Source organism: Vombatus ursinus, unplaced genomic scaffold, assembly GCF_900497805.2.
Source record: "Vombatus ursinus unplaced genomic scaffold, bare-nosed wombat genome assembly UNPS02014791.1, whole genome shotgun sequence".
Taxonomy (NCBI): Eukaryota; Metazoa; Chordata; class Mammalia; order Diprotodontia; family Vombatidae; genus Vombatus; species Vombatus ursinus.
The window spans coordinates 4300565-4309338 of NW_020954569.1; positions in this window are offsets into that span (position 1 = coordinate 4300565).

Below are 8774 nucleotides of genomic sequence, written 5' to 3' on the forward strand. Positions count from 1 at the left end.
ATGTGCCATAACACACATCTCATACCTATTCCAGTCTCCTTTCCTCCAGGCCTAGTGGAAACCCTATTACCACCACCACACCCTGGCACCTTAGTTCCTTCTATTCCTTATTTTTCTTTTTTAATAATTAATTTATCCATTTTTAGTTTTCAACATTCACTTCCATAAGATTTTGAGTTTTAAATTTTCATCCCCTCCCCAAAATGGTGTGCAATCTGATATAGGCTCTACTTATATATTCATATTAAGCATATTTTCCCATTAGTCATGTTGTAAAGAATTTGCTGTTCCTTATTTTTCTAGCTGAACAGAGCTATAGCACAAGTACTAACTGCCTCAAGCAGAGTAAGATCACTGATTTTTTTTTTACTTCTACCTCCTCTGCATAGAGTGTGTGTGTGTGTGTGTGTGTGTGTGTGTGTGTGTAGGAGTTAGAAGAGCATTGAGTTTTATTGTTTGTTGCCTCCGAAGAGTTGAAGGAGGAGAGGGAGATTAGCAAAAACTCCAGAAGCAGTAATGAAATTGTTTAGTAGATCACAGTGCATTAACTCATGGATTCCATTGCACAGTCCCATTATGCCAGAGTGTGGGGGTTAAGGAGGAGGTACTGACTGAAATCTAAGGGATTCAGGTTTAGCCTAATCTCCTGCTAATTCACCAAATCATTGCTTCATTTGGAATCTTGGTTTCTTAGTCTGGGGAAACAACTACAATTTGATTACCCCTTGAACCTAATCCTTATTTTTAAGAAGCCTTGAGCACTGAGGGAAAACAAAACAAAACAAAACAAAACAAACAAACAAACAAAAAACAACAACTCTAGTTCTTTATATTTTTGGTTGAATGGAATTTTCTTAACCTCCATGCCACTTCAAGAGAAAAGATCTCACCTATGTGGCTCCTATAGTTACAGGACCAATCATAGAAAACAACAACAACAGCATGGAGAAAAGACTTCACCTTTCTCTTCATTACTTCCATAAGTCCTCCCCCATTCCCACCCAAGGATGGCAAATGGGTCTGAGAGAAGAGGGATTACCATCCCAATATACTTCATGTATGTTTACCTTGGTCAAAACATGATATAATGTTGAATTTGGGTCATTTTTAGACTCTGTAAAATAGTAATACTCATCAGAAAGAGTGGAAAATGGTGCCAATTGTTTACAGACTTTTAAGATCCCTTTTGTCTCATTTTTCTCCTATATTTGGTTATGAACTCCTGTCTAGTCTTCTCTATCTTCTGCATTTCACAGAAACAAAACCTAACCTGTACACAATGCCATTTGTTAGCTAGGTGGCCTATATGGAAGCTAGGAACTCAGTTACCCACCTTTGTGGAATCCAGATACAAGCTGAAGAATATAAGTATTCAATTCTACTATAATGCCATGTCACAGAAAAATCAAGTAGCTTCAATGTGACCCTCTTTTGTTCATGACAATAATACTACTGACCCATCAATATCTAACTAGCCATTTTCTTTAATTTATTTAAAGAAAGATAGTGACCCCACATGTAGAGAGAGGTCCATGTATAGGGAAACCTATCTTATGGCAAGGACTGCTGTTGTGTGGATCAAAGGGAGGCAGAATATACATTTCTAACCTGTTCCTCTCCCATCTTTCTCCAAGAGAGAATTTAATTCCTGCCAGGAAAGGAAGAAGGAAATTGGGGCCAGAGGCCATTCTATTCTCTTCAGAGAGAGGGGACACCAAGCTAGAAGTATATCTATTTGCTCCTTTAAATATTGTCAATGAATATTATTGGGTTTGGTCTCACTTCTGATTTCTTTGTCATTTTCAGAAGACATCTCAAACTCTATATTCAAGGCTTGACTCCTTTTCCACTTAATACCAGTTCTATAATGAACACATATAGCAAACAGCAAAGAAACCCATTTACCTAACTTGCAGCAAAACAGAAATCAGAGAAGATATACATATGACAATATATACCAGACCAAAGAGAGAGAAGGAATTCTCTCACTGAGAGTGGGATAATTCAGCTAAACGAAGAGAGAGTGTCCTAGATTGCACCCAAGGGGAAACTCACCAAAAATCTCTAGAGTAGCAAGCTACAAGGAGAGATGTGATGGAAACTTACTGTTTCTGTCATTTCTTCCCAGAGTCTTTTACTTCAGCAATCTTAAGTGGGGTTGGTCTCTTCCATCTTCCCCCTCAAAGCTGGAAGCTGGAAGCACAAAGAGAGTTGTGGTTTGAAAAATCCTGAAGAAGATTGGACCATCAAAAGTCTCAAAGGGAAATTGATTCTAAAGGGTCTGGAAAGGATACTGGGGAAGACTGAAACTTTCTTCTCACCAACTTTGTGCTGCCCCTCAAGTAGGTCAGGGCTTTCATCTCCATCAATAAGAATAAAGTCCCTTACCAATGGACTTTGAGGCAGAGGTTATTTTTAAGGAATTTTTTTTAAGGACATAGTTTTGGGCATGTGCTGATTCTTCCATATTTTATTGTTCAGTTCTACTTTCAACTGAGAGCAATTATTTGTCATATGACTAGTCGAGGTTTGTATGTAGTGTGTGCTATGGAATAGAGTGAAGCTAATTGCCCACTAGGAGAATCCAACAAATGACATTACTTCATTCAGACCAGACTATAAATATGTACATATTTGAGTATTAGTTATTCTTATATCAAACTTATAAGACCACCATGGATAAATTTACATGAAAGCATGCGCAAGAACTGAGCAAGGTAAGAAGATCTGAGAATGTTACAATTTGCTTCAATGGAGGGAATATATACTCCTGTAAAATTTCTCGCCCTTCAATGCATAAAATTAACTGTGTACACAGCATATATGATTTATGTGGCAATTATACTCTGAATCTATGGCATAGATGTTATATTAGTTTTCCAACATAGCTGTTATAAAAAAGGTTTATGAAACTGAAGAGACAGTCATTTCTTTGAGTGTTAAGACACTTAAATATTACAGAAAATATAATTATTTAAAACAAAAAAAAATGTCCTGAGGGGCCTATTAGTTTCACTTCAGTAATTTATTTTTCTTATTTTTTTAAAGGAGAGGCAAAACTACTTTATATGATAGAGGTTGTTAAAAATCTGATCCCATAGATTTTATTGAACTAAAGTTCTAATAATTTTACTCTTCTTTGTAATATATCCTATAAAGTTCCTTTCTCCCTTTTTTATTGTCTTCCCTTGTGGAAAATGTAATACTCATCTCTCTGTTTCTTGTTTAGATCTTTAAAAAACAAAACAAAAAAAACCATCTCTTTTGTCTTGGTGCCAGTCAGAGTTAGGAACATGGATGAAACTGAACTGTCAAAACAAATTTCAAAATCAAAATAGTAGTTAATATTGGACTTTTTCCAAAGCAGCTTGAAAGGCAGCATAGTGCAATGGAAGAAGCACAGGATTTGGTGTCAGTATATCTGGGTTCAAATAATGGAACTGTGTCATCCTGAGCAACTCAATTGACATTTCTGAGTCCCAAGTTCTCCCTCTGAGAAACATAATGTAGTGGAAAGAACTCTGGACTTAGAGTCAGAGGACTTGGATTAAATCTAGATTCTGCTGGTTACTACCTGCATGACCTTGAACAAATTATTTGTCATTTAAACTTTCTAAACCTCTTTCCTTATCTCTAAAATAAAGAGTTGGATTAGATGATCTTTAAGTTCTCTTCTAGGAATTAATCTAAATGAAAAGCTATAGGAAGGAGTATATAGAGTGCCGAACCAAGACTCCTGAGTTGGAATATCACCTTGAACACCTACAATCCATTTGATTATAAGCAAATACCTTAACTTCACTACCTCCCCCCATACACACTATACACACATATAGACTTACACATATAGATATATAATGCATATATATGGATACACATAATAACATATACATGAAATATATAAATATTATATTAAACATATTATATAATATATAAATTTATATATTAATATACAAGTGTATGTGTGTATGTACACACACACACACACACACACACACACACACACACACACACACACATGGTCAGCTAAGTGGCACAGTGGATAGAGTGCTGTCCTGGAGTCAGGAGGAACCCAAACTCCCCAAATCTGATGGGAACTGATGAAGGAACTGAAAGTGTCTGAATAAATTAAAGAAGATAGCTTCACAAATAGTTGGCAGAAGATAATATCAGCCACATAGAATAGCGTCTTTTCAAATTTTGTGTCTGCAGGGCAGCTAGATGACACAGTGGATAGAGCATCAGCCCTGGATTCAGGAAGACCTGAGTTCAAATCAGTCTCAGACACTTGATATTTACTAGTTGTGTGACCCTGGACAAGTCACTTCACCCCATTGTCTTGCCAAAAAAAAAATCTTCATCTGCCTACCCTCTTTTCATGTTATAGGGATATTTTGTAGTTTGTTTGTTTGTTTGTTTGTTTAAACTTTGTAAGCAAATGTGTGTTTTAATGAACAGGTACAAGATGCTAACTCTAAGAGAACTAACTAAGAAATAGATTCAAAAGAAATGGAAAAAGTAACACACAGCTAATAAGTAGCTGAGAATGGATTTAAACAAGTTTGGAATTCTCTAATGCATTCGTATTTAATATAATCAGTCCTTATGTATACAAAAATAAATATAATTAACAACAAAGGAGTAAGAATTTTTTAAAGAATGTGAAAATTAGTCTTAAGCATAAAAGAACATTGTAGTTATTGTTAATTCTATTGTATGTGTTCAAAAGTTAATAAGACCCAAGATTACAAGAATAATATTGTAATTTAGCAACAGAATGATAATATAAACACCTAGATTTATAAATTGCTGAGTTTAAAACCTCTTAAACTTTCAGTTGATGCAATGATTATACATAAACATAAACACACATATATAATGCATATATATAATACACAATTATATGTGTGTATATACATATATATATATTTGTGTATATACACACATTCATGGCATACACTGGAAGGCTATATTTAAACTATACATACAGAAATATCTGTAAATATATGTACATATTTGTATATGTATGTGTTTATATATGTAGCTGGGGGCATGGAGTCAGGAAGACCTTAGTTCAAATCTAGTCTCAGCCACTTATTAACTGTACATTATTGGACAAGTCACTTAGTTTCCTGATCTATAAAATGGAGATAATAATAGCACCTAACCCCCCATATTGTTTTGAGGAACAATGAGGTAATAATTGTAAAGCACTCAGAACCATTCCTGGAAAAAGCCAGGGCTATGTAAATGTTGGTTATTATATACATGTGTGTATATGTTAATACACAAATATACATATTCTTGGCATACACTGGAAAGTTCGAAGATTTAAACTATATATTTATCATTTATATATTGTATTTTATTACATAGTATTATTTAATTTTATATTTCTTTTTTCTAGGTAAAAGTATACATGAAAGTAAATTTACCCATCCTTTTTATGATTATTACAAGTTCCCCCAAAAGTTATAAATAAGTCATTCTGGGCAGCTGGGTGGCACAGTGGATAGAGCACCAGCCCTAAAATCAGGAGGACCTGAGTTCAAATCTGGCATCAGACCAAACACTTGTCACTTACTAACTGTATGACCCTGGGCAAGTCACTTAACCCCAATTGCCTAAAATAAAAAAAAAAACACAAATAAGTCATTCTATGAAAATATGTATTTTCCCTTTTGTATGTTACTTAGAAAGTCTGAACTGATCTATACATTCAAAGCATGATATTTTAAGTCTAAGTCTATGACATCACTTACATTAAGGAGAATTAGAAAGGTAGAATTTTACCTTTAGAGGGAAATGTGGGTGTTTTATATTTCATATTGCCAGACAAATGTGGAAATGATAAACACTACTAAAATACCAAAACATCTATAGGCTAGTACTGGCATCAGTCAATCAGTACACCTTGTGATATTGCCTGGAGGGCTATTACAAATTTTATTATGATGAAGTTCAAGCAATGGAAGTTTCCTTCTGTCTTTTAGCATTTCACACTCCATATCAATGGTCCCCAAACTGTGGACTGCCCTTTTCTGGGAGGCTTTTGAAAGGTGTTCATAAATAAATGAATATGTTAATCTTAAATAAATAACATATTTTTTCACCTTTGTTGGTTTAACCCAGTATTTAGCACAGTACCTTGCACAAATATGCTTAAATGTTTCTAAATTTATTTTTGAATTATTAAATACAATTTCTGTAAAAATAGATAAATTTTCATAGGCAGCTAGATGGTATAGTGGACAGGGCTCTAGAGTTGAAAGACCTGGGTTCAAATCTGGTCTCAGACATTTGCCAACTAGGTACTTCTACACAATTAACTAAACTACTCTGTGCCTTCATTTCCTTTTCAGTAAAATGATGGAATTGACCTTTCTGACTTCTAAGGTCTCATGGTTTTAGCTCTTTGACCTTATAACATATCTGTATCATTATTTTACAAATATATATAAATAGATTTTGTGATGAATTAAGTTCAAATTCAATTAAAAGCCATACTTCATGCTTTTTTTTGTTACTGTGTATTTTTCTGATTGACATAACAATATGACATCTACTCTCATCTCAGCTATTGAATAAATAGAAGAAATTATATGAGACAAATGGATAGATTTGATGATATAAGAGCAAGGAGCACCACATATGAAATAACTATAGATATAGAATAAAAAGATGATAACAAATAGGGAAGAACACCCAGATCCTCTTCTTAACTTGAACTTTGCCTATCCAATGCTTGTATATTAGGTTTTTTTAAAATAAGTATAGGATTTTATATTTATCACTGTTCAGTTTCATCTTAGTAGATTTATTCCATTGTCTATTTAAAAAAAAAACAAACTTATTCTCCACTCTCTTATCCAACACATTAGTGATCCAGTCCAACCTCATTTCTTCTGGTAATATGGCAAGCATATTATTTATGCCAATATTGCTAAAAATGTGGAAAAGGACCGAAGTACATATCTTTGAGCACTCCATTTCAGACATCTCTTCAAGTTAACCTTAATCTTTTAATCACTATTGTTTTGTTTGGTTATACCATGCATTCTGAATCCATCAATTTAATTAGAGCTCTGAACAATGATCCTTCTACTTTTCCTTAAGGACTTCTAGTAAGGATAAGTCCCCTACTTCCAGCCCACTGCACTTTTGAATAGCTTTCACTAAGATGAATGATCTTCAGACCAGTAAGCGTACTACATTCCAGGACAACTTTGATTATCTGTGTTCTTGCTTGCAAAAAAAAAAAAGCATAAAAAGTTTGTCAAATGCATTGACGAAATCCAGGTACAATATAATGTTTTCTGGATTCCCTCAATCTACCAATCTAGTAGCCATATTAAAATTTAAAACAAGGGAAATGAAGTTCTTTTATATTGAACAATTCTTGATGAAATCATGCTGGTTTACTGATTCCCATTTTTCCTTTCTAAATACCTGAAATAATAATACAGTTGATGCAAAGGGAATACAAATAATACAAAGGGAAGCCTTTGCCATCTCCCATGATTCCCTTCCCAATTGTGTTTCTGACTTTTTTGGAATTCACTTCCATGACTCCTATTGGTTAATTCTTAACCAGTAACTTCCTTCTTTCCTGGGTTTTTCTCACCCTCAAATGTCCCTCAGCCATGTTGACTCCCTTCTCTAATTGGTGGGTTTCTTCTAGGGGCCTACATTTTGAGGATGAGCCTGAGGTGGCCATGCTTCATTCACCTCCTAGTTAGGTTTCTAACTCTTCAGACTTAGCCACCATCTCCTGGCCCCAGGTACCTTCTACTTCCTTCCTAATTTCCTACTTTTCAACTCACTTTTATATGTTGATTTCCAACATTACAACGTAAGCACCTTGAGGATAAGGATTGTCCTTGTTTGTACTTGTACCCCTAGCATTTAGTACAGTTCCTAGAACATAGTTAGTACTTGAAAAATACATGTTGCCTGCCTACTTCTTTCCTATCTGCCAGTTTTGTAGAAAACAGTAACAGTAACCAGCAGTCTTACCTACTGAGCTTGTAGTGCATCAGGATCAGGATACTAGAATTCACTAAGCTTAACTCAGTACTTTTTGTCTTTCATCTTATTTTTCTTCAGTTTTAATTCATTGTTAATTCTTTTTGTTCTGTCTCTCCAATATGAAGATCATTCTCTTTGACCAAGAAAACAGAAGAAAAAGAAGAGTTGAGTAGTTCTGCATTTGCTTTGTCATCTGTTTTTCTATGCCTCATGTACTACTCAACAGGCAGAGAAGTGCCAGAGAAAGAAGAACTCTGGACTTGGAATTTAAAACACACAACTTCAAAAGCTGCCTTGAATATAGACCTCTTGGTCAAGTCACTTAAACTCTGTGTACCTCATTTTACTGATCAGTAAAGTGAGTGTGTAAAACTCGATGATCTCTAAGTTCTCTCTGAGCTCTGTGATCCTGTGAGGATCTATGACTTTTCTTTGATCTTTCTTTTGTGCCCCCATCCTAGTATAACTTCAAACAATTATTTCTAATGTCAGCATCCATCACCAACCTCAGCTCATTCTGAGATTTAGCACTCCTGACATAATTCTTACCCTACCTGTTCTTGCTTGCATCTTCTATACATATCTATTTTAAAATACCTTTGTTGGTAAGGGTGTTTTCTGGTCATCTGCATTGGTCTCCTCAAACAATTCCTCCTTTTATACTTCATCAGAATCACTTGTACTTGTGTCTTTAATAATATCATTATTGAGAACTGCCTTCCCCATGCTAAATCATATGAGCAATA